The 12,816-nt window shown below is 43.6% G+C and overlaps 1 protein-coding gene across 3 annotated transcripts in view; it reads left to right on the forward strand.

Annotated features, from left to right (window-relative positions):
- Positions 1-391: 391 nt before the first annotated feature.
- Positions 392-12,816, forward strand: part of ANXA4 (annexin A4) — a 48,113-nt gene continuing 35,688 nt past the window's right edge. The window contains exon 1 of one of the 3 annotated variants that reach the window (XM_088470824.1): positions 392-637. The gene's annotated coding sequence lies outside the window, so the exon portion shown is untranslated. Of the gene's footprint in view, positions 638-1,002; positions 1,023-6,744; positions 6,766-12,816 lie in introns of those variants that run through there. The other 2 variants (XM_088470827.1, XM_088470826.1) reach the window with 2 other exon arrangements.

The raw sequence follows: 12,816 nt of genomic DNA on the forward strand, positions 1-12,816 counted from the left end.
GTTCGTTATTTGAAAACTTGTTCCTCATTTTATTTTTTTTTAATCCCAAAATGAAAGTAATTTTTTCTTGGTTGCTCTTTTCTGTATTTCGTAGAGTTACATTCTGTTCTAGAGCCCAAGTTATTTTCCAGAACTATTCCGTCTTTATCACTTCAGATCCCAGCATGATGACACTACTTACAGCTGCAGAGCCTCAGATCCCTGTGTATTATACAGTAATGTGTCTGCTGCTGCCACAAAGTCACAAACAGGAACTCGTCTCCAATAGGGGAGTCCGGCCTGCAGCAGAAACTCTTACCTATAACCCAGAATGTATAACTCCCAGCCCCTGCTTCCCCTGCCCGGGGACAATCTACTACTACAGGTTGGAAGTGACAACTGAAACTCTCGCCCTGCAGCACACACAGCACCGTAGTGGTTACAATACACACTAATACTTTCTCCTAGGGATCACAGTCAACTTGAACTGACATAGGAAGGAACTGTTACAGGAGAGGAGGAGGGATTTACCATCCACACCCCGGCCTGTAGCACAGCCACCTCCCAGCCAGCTTCCACTACTTATATTCCGACCTCTGCAAGTCTGGATACTTAGGTCTTGTGTGCCCAGCAGCCCGAGGACCATCATCCACTACAGGTGAGAGGGAGCTGGGTGGGACCGTCCCCTGCAGGTGACAAGGAGCTGGGAGTCATCTGAGAAGGGGACTACAACCTACTGCGCTCTGGGGATGGGGTGTAAATGTAATGCATACTTTGTAACTAATAGTTGGGGCATGTGTGTGAGTCATAGCTTTGTGTACTTCTAACTTCTGGAGCAGAGATTATAATTGAAGTACCCTTGCCCACGGGAGGAAGCCAGGGATGACCAGGAAAATGACTGACAGCATTAGGTTGACCTGTTCCAACAACCCGTCCCCTTCCCAGCACCAGGTGTTGTTGATAATAATTGATACTTTGTATTTCTTTCAATGTCCTCTACCTCCATCCGGTTAATTGTACTACCAAAATCTCCCGTCACAAAGGTAACAGAAAGTGAACAAGTACAAAAGTTGTATTAATGTCTGCAGTTATACTGGCAGCAGCCACCCACCCCTTATTTTTTTCCTTTCATGTGTGGGTTGTTGCCTGCTTGTTTCTTTTTTGTTGTTGTGTAGTTTGAGGGTTGTTGCTTGCTTGTTTCTTTTTACTGATAAAAAGACGAGAGAGTATGATCAGTCCAATGCCTGGGATGGTATATGCTCTCCTCACATGACTTCTCCCTGTTGGGTTGGTCTGTACACTGTATGGATACCCTCCTCCAGAAATGTCTTATTTTGTGATAAGCTGTTTTAGTGCATTGTGGAGTTTGTTGCTCTTTATAGCAAGCTTTGTGTTTTTGTTGCTTTGTATAATACAGTTTGTCAAGGTGGATAAGGGGGTGCAAATAAACTGCCCCTTTAAGTTAATTTGCATAAACTGCCACCCGGTCCGTACTTGGAGATCTTTTGTGAGATGGTTTTAGACTGTAAGGGCGGTATTCAATTATTTCGTCCTTCTACGCGCCTGACAGAAGTTATTCAATTGTTGCTCCTGTCGGGCGCGTCAGCTGCCGGCGTACCATATTAGCTCGCACCCCCCGATGGGGGTGAAAAGAGACCTGTTTGGGTGCCCAAACAGCATTTTTTGCAATCACGCCCAGCACTTTGGTCGGGGGTAGCCGTTTTACGCGGCTAAACCCGACCTCTATGGGCAGGATAACCGGCATCAATTGAATAGCGCCCCGCGATCTCCTGTCACTCTTTTTGCAATGACAATAAATTCATATCGTATAGCAAAACAATTGAATACCGCCCTAAAACTGAGCAAGATATATAAAATAAGTATTTTAAAACATTGTGCGCTTAAAGTTTTTCTAGCTGAGAGGTGTGTCTGTACAAAGTGCATGGTAAATGCCCTGAGGGTGACTGTAAGAACAGCAGTGGGTGGGGCTGTATCTTGCTGGTATAATGGCTTCATTTTACTGGGTTTAGTTGCCTGCATGTAGAGCAGGAACAAATACTTCATCTGTGCTCACTGCAAATACTTGCTCAGTTGTGGGTTCATCAATATTTGACAACCACCTGAGACTCTGTATTGTCACATGTTCTTTTTTTTTTTTTTCCTTCTTTATTAGCTGATTATACATATTTATCCTATTTCAGGAATACTTCTGTGTAAGTAAAAGCCTGAGAAAGTTGCTTCGCTGCAGTGACCATGCATTGTCCTATATTCCCATATTCACAATTCCTGTAAAACCTGACAGGCTGGTCCCATGAAAAATTAGTTATGCTGTGCTGGCATGCTGTACGGTACAAGCTTTCACGGCCCTTCACAATCACCTGTACATGTTTGACCACAGCCCACTCTCATATTATCTGTAAAACCAATTACAATAGCACTTCCTAAGTGTGTTTTTTATCTCTAGTGCAGGGGTTCCCAACCACGGTCCTCAAGGCACACTAACAGTCCAGATTTTGAGGATATCCATACTGGAGCGCAGGTGACTTAATTATTACCTCAGTTATTTTGATTTAACCATCTGTGCTCAAGCCTGAATATCACCAAAACCAGGACTGTTAGTGTGCCTTGAGGACCGAGGTTGGGAATCACTGCTCTAGTGGGTTGAGTTTTTTTGTAAGATATTAAAAAGAGAGGCATCATTTTTTTTTGCAGTAATATTGCGACTTATTCTGCGTTCATGTATGATGTACAGCATTGAGTAATTGTGATGTGTGTGTGTGTCTATATCTCATACTCCTGTTAGTACAGGCGTTCATGTTTTTGTACTGCTACATGTAGAATGACTGTCAATCCGTCGGTGAATCGGGGAAGTTCAACATGTTCAAAATCCCTGACTTGCCAATTCCGACCATTTCCTGTCGGAATAGAGTTTGTTCAAGATGTTGAATATCTCCGATTCTCTGCCGTTGGCAGATTTCGGATGATTGCCGCAATTCCCCAGATGTGTGGGCCGCGTTACATCTGCTCATATAGGTGTCTATGTGCAAAGCAGTGATAAGAGACAGAGTGAAACGTGATAAGGTGCCAGCCAATCAGCTCCCAACTGTAATCTCACAGGCTGTGTTTGAAAAATGACATTTGGTAGCTGATTGGCTGGCACCTTATCACTGACTTATCACTTTTCACTCTGTCTCTTATCACTGCTTAGTACATAGACCCCATAATCTGCTGTGACATATTGGTGGAAACTAAACTTTATTGAAATAAGTAGTTATATTCAATTTTCTAAACCAAATCTACTAAGATGGATAGGTGAATGTACAATACACTTTGGATAGTGTGTGAGAATTTGTTGCGGTGTTAAGTCTCTGTTATCTTCTGACCATGATCTCGCTAAAGCTGGGTACACACCTGTACAATTGTCGGGCCGTTCTTGCGATTCCTGACCTATTGCTAGAATGTGTACGCGCCTTCAATCGTTTCTTGACAGGTGAAAACAGGTCGCATAAAAGATCGCGTCTTATGGGCTGTGTAATTTTCATCCAGTTCAATGGTGCCATATTGGAGCAAAAGGGAAGTGTGTATGAACCTTCGACTGCTCTGGGCGACTGTTCTTGCGATGGTCCTCCAGCAGAAATCAGGTGAGTGTGTACGGTGTTACAATCATTACTTGCGATATTTTGGTCAGATGGGGATCGAAGCTTGCAAAGTACTATTGTACAGGTGTGATCGGCACTGTGGTTGGGACTTCTGATTGGGAGTGAAGTCGATCGCAACATTGCGGCGAAAGTGTGATTTGTATAGGTGTGTACCGAGCTTAAAAGAACCCTCTTCTGTTTATAAAAGAAGAATAAGGGAACCCTCAACAGGACACAATGGTTAGATGTGCTGTTAAGGAATGACCAATCATGACCATCGTAAGTTTTGACTCCCGACGGCATAGAGGTGTGCAGGGAAATGAGCGATATCTGTGATACCATAACTGGTCGATGTGTGCAGCCCACATCATGGTGATGCTCGTGGCACATTGCTGGTAAGTGAATTCCCCCTGTTGTGTCGTGTATATCTCACACTGGCCCAGCAACTGTATGAACCGTTTGAAAAGAGACATCTCATGCAAAATACAATAAAGTTCTTGATAATGGATTATGGGATTTGCATTGTGCTCGTTCAACCTTGCTGGTTTATGGCTTAACATCCTCAATTGTAGTACAATACGTTCTTGGTTCACTATCTAAAAGCGGAATATATACAGAGACCGTGCACCCTCCCTTCTCTATGTACTTATTGTATACCAAATTAACATGCATCTGACAGATTTTAACACTTTACTGAGGTAAAAGAAATTCTCCCCCATAGACCAGTGCACACTCAGTGACTATCCTCAGCAATACTGCTACAGACCAATTGGATTGGAACAAGCTGCAATGAGGTAAAGGGATCCGGAAACAGGTTGTAAACAGCAGTGATGGGGAACATGCAGTTTTTCCTTGGCCACACAATAGCTTCGTAGACAAGCAGTAGATCAAATGACCAGCCTGGTGTGTCCACACAGCCCAAGCAGAAGGTAACCTATGGCTTCAGAGCCAAGGTGATGAGACCTGTCATTGACTAGTACATTTGACATTACACCCCTCTGCAGCTGTCATGGTTATATCTGCCCATAAGTCCCAATAAAGCCATATTGCAGACCTGTGGATGTCTTTCTATGCACTTGTGTGATTCAGCACCATGGGGCATTGGTTAGATAATGGGTTTGTATTCTTTGTTGTTGTTTGATGTACATTATATAAAGGACCATTTAAAAAGGGTTTCCCAAAAGTAGACATTATATATAGGGCACCACAAGGAGCCCACAACATTAGATACACTGACAATATAAACTTTCATAGTGTATAAAAATTAGTGTGAACCTATCGGAGTACAAAATAATATAAACATAATAGTGAATAAGTACACATTTACGAATATATGCACATCTACGAATATACAGTATATTCACCATAACATCAAAACCAGCTGTCTGCACCCTAGTGGATGTGGGCAGCACAAAGGCTCATAGTCACTGATCGCAAGGAGGAGATGATGGAATATGTAAGGAAAGGAAGAGGGGCCTGTTCGTGAGAGCTTGCAATCTAACAATTTATCAAATTCATAAGGGGCCTATTTATCATTAAATATTTGCAACCTATTCTGCCAAAATACCAGTTTTTTTGGGGGGATATCCGCAAATATTAAGTATCCACCAGATGTACTATGTAGGGATCATAGCAGATATCTGCTACGGTCCTTCCAATTGTGACAGCAGTCGCATCCGCCTTAGGTTTCTATGGGGCTTGCAAAGGCAAGCTGTCAATTTACCAAGCTCTGGAATATGAAGCCTTCCAGAATTTGGCCCCTGCAGTTTACACCATCTAATGATGTCGTTGTACTGCTGTAGCCAATGGGCTACACAAAATTTACTGGGGAGGAACCCTCCCCGGCAATGGGCACATGCGTGGTCACAGGAAATGGCCGCAGTGGCCATTTTCCAGTGATTTCTGCAGCCAGTGCTGGGCCAACAGAGAGGTAAGTATATTTAATTGGGTGCAGGATGTGCGGTGTGTGGGCCCCCTTGATCCAGGGGCCCATGTGCACCTTGTATCCATTTATAAATACGCTCCTGTATGGATCCCCAGAGGCAACAGCAGCTAACTCCACTTTGAGATAGTGCTAACTATCAAGGCCAGTCTCCGGAATGCAGATACATTGAAGGGATTCTATAAATTTGAAGCTCTCTCTTGAAAAAGGGAGTTTTAGGGGGATATCCTGCAAATGTACTTTAGTAAATAGGCCTAATAGAAACAAATTCACATATTCTATATTAGTGTTTTTGTGAGTGTAGATGGATGGACAGATAGATATTTATTTTTGTAGGGGGGGTGCACCAAATTATAATTTGCGTCTGGGATGAATTTACGTCATTGGAGCCGGGCGTACGGCTTATAAAAACATTGCAGCGGGTACTCGGCATTTTTTGGAATCTATAATAAAAGAAACTAACTTACTAAACACGTCAGTTTTGCAATTCCAAAAGTCTCCTAGTTATAAGCAAACTATTCCCTTGCAAAGTTGGGAGTCACTCACCTCGCCAAATCTCAAGGACAAGTGACCTTCTCATGTGTCTGTGTGGATAGATGCATCATGCATAGAAAGAGGAATAAGCGCATACGTCGCTGTGCGTTATGTCAATTTAACCAACTAGCATGTTTAGGCGTTAATTTTTATTACTTCGAAATTAGCAAATGGATAAATATATTAGAAAAAAAAAAAAGTCAGAACACAAAAACAATAAATCAGAAAATTTTAGAGGCCCGGGGAAAATTCTCATCCCTGGTAGGGCCTGCATCTGGCTTCCATGGATTAAAGGACATCTCTATTATATGCACTTTATAAATGACATCACCTATAAAATGCAATTAATAGGTTTTTATTTTTGCATTTTAAAAAGGTTTTGTGTAACTATTTTACTTCAGTTGTCCCATTTGCAACAAGCTGGACAGAGCGTTTCTAGCTGTTACCTAACAAGTGGTTTCTATACAGCTTCTTCCTGATGCAATGGAGGAGTGAGCGTGTGTTTATGGCAGTGTCTGTGCATGAACAGCCCAGTGGGGCGGAGGAATCATCAGATCTGTTTATACTCCCCTGTAAATCCTTGCTTAATCATCTGGGTGTGGACGGAATGTTAGTGATTCCTCTTTCTGCCTCCTTATGAAGGGAGCTTCCTGCAGTCTACTCTGATACATGGTAGTAAGGGATGTTATTTGATATACTTTAAGCAGCTAATAGGTTAAATCAAAGTACTTTCAGAACTCCTATTACAGAAGTGCTGTGTAGTAACCAGAATGAGGGAGGGAGTAAGCAGACTCCTTGATACTGTTATATAAGTATATTGAACAATAATTTGTTGTCTTAATTAGGTACTTCAGTAACAAACCAGACATTTGTAAATGATAAAACTTGCTAAACCCCTGGACTTCTCCTACCTTGCTTGGCCAGAGGTGGGAGTAGCTCAGAATTCTTGCTATGAAGAGGGAAATGTTCCCAAGTTGTAATTATAACCACCAGTCTCTGTTCTCCCCAGTGCTGGCTTCAAAACTTTTCCACTTATTTTAGTTTCCTACTCATAACACTTTCTGTCAGCTGACTGCACTCCCTGCAGGCAGGATGCAGGCGCTGTGTGTGACTGTCTCAGGGCCAGGACACATCTAGAGTGTCTCAGGGAATACAGTTATGTGTGGACAATAGGTTATTTTATCAGGTCATGTTGTATCTATTGCCTGATACTGGAGCTGGGAACACCTGGTAGGTTAGATAACGCTGTCTGCTTATTTAAAAACAATTAATTCTGATTTTAGTTCATCTTGCCCTTAAATATTGCAGGTAAAAACTTCAACAAGCGTGAACAAACAAAAATACATAACCTTTTATGTGATAATAAAGTGCCGTAATAGCATTCAGTTGTCGCCAGCACTACTTACCGGCCATAAATGTCGCACAGCAGTACGCTCACCATCTAGTTATTTGAATATACAGCCATGGCCAGCAGTTTTGAGAATGACACAAGTATTGGTTTTCACAAAGTTTGCTTCTTCAGTGTTTTTAGACCTTTTTGTCAGATGTTACTATGGTATACTGAAGTAAAATTACAAGTATTTCATAAGTGTCAAAGGCTTTTATTGACCATTACATTAAGGGCCTGATTCAGAGGCGCTCGCAAAAAGTGAGCGCTCGCTCTGAATCAGGGCGGCTGCTTTTTTTTATTTTTTACCCGGTCTCCTGGCCGCTTGCTAAGCTGTGGGTGACCACCCACAGCTTTTGCAAGCGGTCAGGTGATGGTTGCGACCATCGGGCTTGCGATGAGACCCTTGTGGTAGGGTCTCGTCCACCGCAAGCCTCAGTGAGCTTCCTGCTCTAATAGAGGAGGAAGCTTACTACTGACATCACGAGTGATGTTGGTAGGGACGCCCACAAACGGCAGGCATTGCTTCAGGAACGCCTCCGTTTGACTAGCCACCCCCCCCCTCCCTGCCTACAAAACGGGGCGAGCTGTCGATCAACATCGACAGCTGCCCCGTTTGTAGCGAGCCCCAGAGTGAGTGAATTTCTCACTCGCTCCGGGGCTTGCGCACGCCACGCGTGCGCAATGCCCCACCATCAACCCGCTTGCGAGCGCATAGTGCTTGCGAGCCAGTCTGAATTAGGCCCTAAGTTTTATGCAGAGTCAATATTTGCAGTGTTGACCCTTCTTTTTCAATTCACCCTGGCATGCTGTCAATCAACTTCTGGGCCAAATACTGACTGATGGCCGCCCATTATTGTCTAATCAATGCTTGGAGTTTGTCAGTTTATCTACCCAGTGTGGAGGATCCCTCCAGCCCCACGCAGAATACCTGGCTCACTATCGCCATCTCTGGTAATCCTGTCACATATCCCCATCCCCAGCTTGAAACCCCTAGGTTCAGTGACATGGGATGAGGCATTCTCATGGCGAAGTCCCTCTTCATTCTTCTTATCAGGGCCTTTCACCACTGTCTGTCATCTGGCGGGCTCATTCTCAAAGTTCCGGAGTTTATTTTCCTTCTAACTTTTTTCACTTTAGGGCACCATTTGCACTTTTTGCTTTCTATATGCAGTACTTGAGGCTCATCCTTGGGTACCACTTCAGGCCTTAAGAACTTCAAATAATTGTTCCCAAAGTGACACACTTCATATTCATACTTGTCAATGGCATCAAAAGCCAGCAAGCTATTTTCTTTGGAATGTTCTGGTTTAGACCAAGAAAAGCTGCTTCTTTGTTTCTTTTATAACAACAGAATAAAGGTTTCTCTTGCTTAAACCTCTTAAAGGCACACCCATTGGCCAACTTCTGCTTGAAACCTCTCTGACCTTCAACCTACCTCAAAGCCCTGTATTGGCTATTGGCATACTTCACTGGCAAATCCTTTTTCTTTCAAATAGCCACCCTCATCCTGAGAGTCACCAGCACCACAAATTCCAGACCTTGGATTTGTCATCAGAGCATGTATTGGCACTGCCACCCTCAGATTCCGGATTCTCATGTCCACGTAAGATACTTGAAGATTTGCTCCATTGATTCACAAACTTTATCTCATGGCTTTGATGGCTATCTGCCACTTCAATAAGGCATATATCTCTTGGACTTTCTTGTGCATCTGCTTCTTGGGACTTGAACATATGACTAACAACTTCCACCTATTCCACCAGCAGAGGTTGAAGTTCATTCCCCAGAGGTCTTATTTCAGGTTCAGTTTAGCTGGACTACTTGCTTCAAGCTTTATAATGTGAGACCAGTGCTCGAAGTGTGCCCGTATGAAACGGTATGTCATACCGGCACTTCACTTCGGCACCCGGCGCTGGGACTGTCACTGCCACAGCGCACGTTAACAAGCGGCTGTGCCTGCGCTGCCTGTTTACTCTTGGTTCTGGCCACGAGCCAATCAGCAGCGACCTGCTGCATATTGAATTTGGCGCTGGCCGCAAGCCAATCAGGGATGGCCACGTGGCCGCCCCTAATTGGCTGCCAGTCCGCGGCTGGTGCTAAATTCAATATGCTGCACCGATGAGGAGTGAGGAGAAGAGGCGGGAGCAGCACCGGTCAGCAGAGTGCAGCGTGGCACTGGTGTGTGCTGGAAGATTACATGGAGATGAGCTGGTAGCTGTGGTGTGAGGGCAGGTGAGTGGGTAGCTGTAATGGGAGGGTATGGAAGCTTTAATGGGAGGGCATGGAAGCTGTAATGGGAGGTCAGAGGAGCTGTAATGGGAGGTCAGGGGAGCTGTAATGGGAGGTATTAGTGCAGGTGTGATGTGAGGGCTGACAAACTGTGAGCTGTGCTGTGAGGTACGAGGGCAGGTGAGCTGGGAGCTGTGCTGTGAGGTGGGAGGGCAGGTGAGCTGGGAGGGCAGGTGAGCTGGGAGCTGTGAGGGTGGGTGAGCTGGGAGCTGTGCTTTGAACTGGGAGGGCAGGTGAGCTGTACTGGGAGGGCTGTTGAGCTGGGAGCTGAGGTGTGAGGGCAGATGAGCTGTACTGGGAGGTGAGCTGGGAGGTGTGCTGTGAGCTGGGAGGTGTGAGGGCAGGTGAGCTGGGAGGTGTGATGGCGGGTGAGCTGGGAGGTATGAGAGCAGGGGAGCTGTGAGGGGAGGAAGTGGGGGTATGGAAATATAAGGGGGGCTCAAGATTGTGCCTGCCTAAGTAAAGCCCCCCTGATATTTCCATACCCCCACTTCAAAATTTCCACTTAGACCACTGTGTGAGACCACTCCTCTTCCCCACAGACAAATTCGGCTGCATTGCAAGTTCCATCCTGGTTGCATGAAGGCCCTGTTTCACATACACGAACGAGTATTACTCTTCACAAGACTGTCAATATTAACTTTCTTTAAGGTTCTGCTTTGTACTGCAAAACTGTGTGTTTGAATCGCATTCATATCACTCTGAACACACAGTAACAACATATTCTTATCGTTTGAAGCCATCACTATCTTTATAGACTTCTGTACATGCTGTATCTTTGCCTCACAGGTCAGACAATCACTGTCTAATTCATTATCATCAACTTTAGAAACAGTTTGGTTATCTGGACCTGTAACTCTTTGGGAAGACTTCACACCTTAATAGCTATCACTGTAAGCTGAAAGTCACTGCAAGGAATCTCATCCACTTTTGCAAGACTGTTTCAGAAACTTTCCTAACTTAGATACTTCTGTAGCCATCTCTGGTGCCCTTGTCACAAAATTTGTATGTATACAGTCAGGTGCATAAATATTGGGACATTGACAGAATTGTCATATTTTGGCCTCTATTCACCACCACAATGGCTTTGAAATGAAACAAACAAGATGTGCTTTAACTGCAGACTTTCAGATTTAATTTGAGGGTAATTACATCCAAATCAGGTGAACGGTGTAGGAATTACAATGGTTTCTATATGTGCCTCCCACTTTTTAAGGGGCCAAAAGTAATGGGACTATCAACTCAAAAGCTATTTCATGGACAGGTGTGGGCTATTCTCTCGTTATTTCATTATCAATTAAGCAGGTAAAAGGTCTGGAGTTGATTTTAGGTGTGACATTTGCATTTGGAATCAGTTGCTGTCGACTCTCAATAAGAGATCCAAAGAGCTGTCACTATCAGTGAAGCAAGCCATCATTAGGCTGAAAAATCAAAACAAACCCATCAGAGAGATAGCAAAAACATTAGGTGTGGCCAAATCAACTGTTTGGAACATTCTTAAAAAGAAAGAATGCACCGGAGAGCTCAGCAACACCAAAAGACCCAGAAGACCACGGAAAACAACTGTGGTGGATGACAGGATTATTTCCCTGGTGAAGAAAAACCCTTTCACAACAGTTGGCCAAATCAAGAACACTCTCCAGGAGGTAGGTGTATATGTGTCAAAGTCAACAATCAAGAGAAGACTTCACAAGAGTGAATATAGAGGGTTCACCACAAGATGCAAACCATTGGTGAGCCACAAAAACAGGAAGACCAGATTAGAGTTTGCCAAACAACATCTAAAAAAGCCATTACAGTTCTGGAACAACATCCTATTGACAGATGAGACAAAGATCAACTTGTTCCTGAGTGATGGGAAGAGTATGGAGAAGGAAAGGAACTGCTCATGATCCAAAACATACCACCTCATCAGTGAAGCATGGTGGTGGTAGTGTCATGGCGTGGACATGTATGGCTGCCAATGGAACTGGTTCCCTTGTATTTATTGATGATAAACAAAAATAGCAGAATGAATTCTGAAGTGTTTCAGGCAATATTATATGCTCATATTCAGTCAAATGCTTCAGAACTCATTGGACGGCGCTTCACAGTGCAGATGGACAATGACCCAAAGCATACTGCAAAAGCAACCAAAGAGATTTTTAAGGCTAAAAAGTGGAATGTTATGCAATGGCCAAGTCAATCCCCTGACCTGAATCCGATTGAGCATGCATTTTACTTGAAGACAAAACTGAAGGGAAAATGCCCCAAGAACAAGCAGGAACTGAAGACATTTGCAATAGAGGCCTGGCAGAGCATCACCAGGGATGAAACCCAGCGTCTGGTGATGTCTATGCGTTCCAAACTTCAGGCTGTAATTGCCTGCAAAGGATTTGCAACAAAGTATTAAAAAGTGAAAGTTAGATTTAGGATTGTTTAGTTTGTCCCATTACTTTTGGCCCCTTAAAAAGTGGGAGGAGCATATATAAACCGTTGTAATTCCTACACCGTTCACCTGACTTGGATGCAATTACCCTGAAATTAAATCTGAAAGTCTGCAGTTAAAGCCCATCTTGTTTGTTTCATGTCAAAGCCATTGTGGTGGTGAATAGAAAATATGAAAATTCTGCCAATGTCCCAATATTTATGCACCTGACTGTGTATATATGTATGTGTGTATAAAATATATATATAATTCGTATGTGTAATGTGAGGATATGGGGCATGCGCAGTGCAGGACAGTCTATATTCAGACAACCGAAAAGACTGCCTGTGAGGACCTGTGTTAACACGCTGTATCTGAGAAGTTTTGCATAATGGGGAAAACTTTGGAGATAATTAAAGAATTTCTGGCGATGTTGGCTGAAAATATTTGTGCCAATTACGACACTATTGCTGAATAAACCCCTATAAGTTATGAAGTCAAATTACTTAACTAGCTAAGATAAGTAAATTGAGTAAAAGCTCCAGAAGACAAGAAGAAAATAAGATTTACAGTTTAATCTACTCCTATAGACATGTATTTGTGATGAGCTGAGTCAGTATGGAGAGTCCTGTACTAC

Source organism: Taudactylus pleione, unplaced genomic scaffold, assembly GCF_031769625.1.
Source record: "Taudactylus pleione unplaced genomic scaffold, aTauple2 ptg000105l, whole genome shotgun sequence".
In the NCBI taxonomy this organism is placed as follows: Eukaryota; Metazoa; Chordata; class Amphibia; order Anura; family Myobatrachidae; genus Taudactylus; species Taudactylus pleione.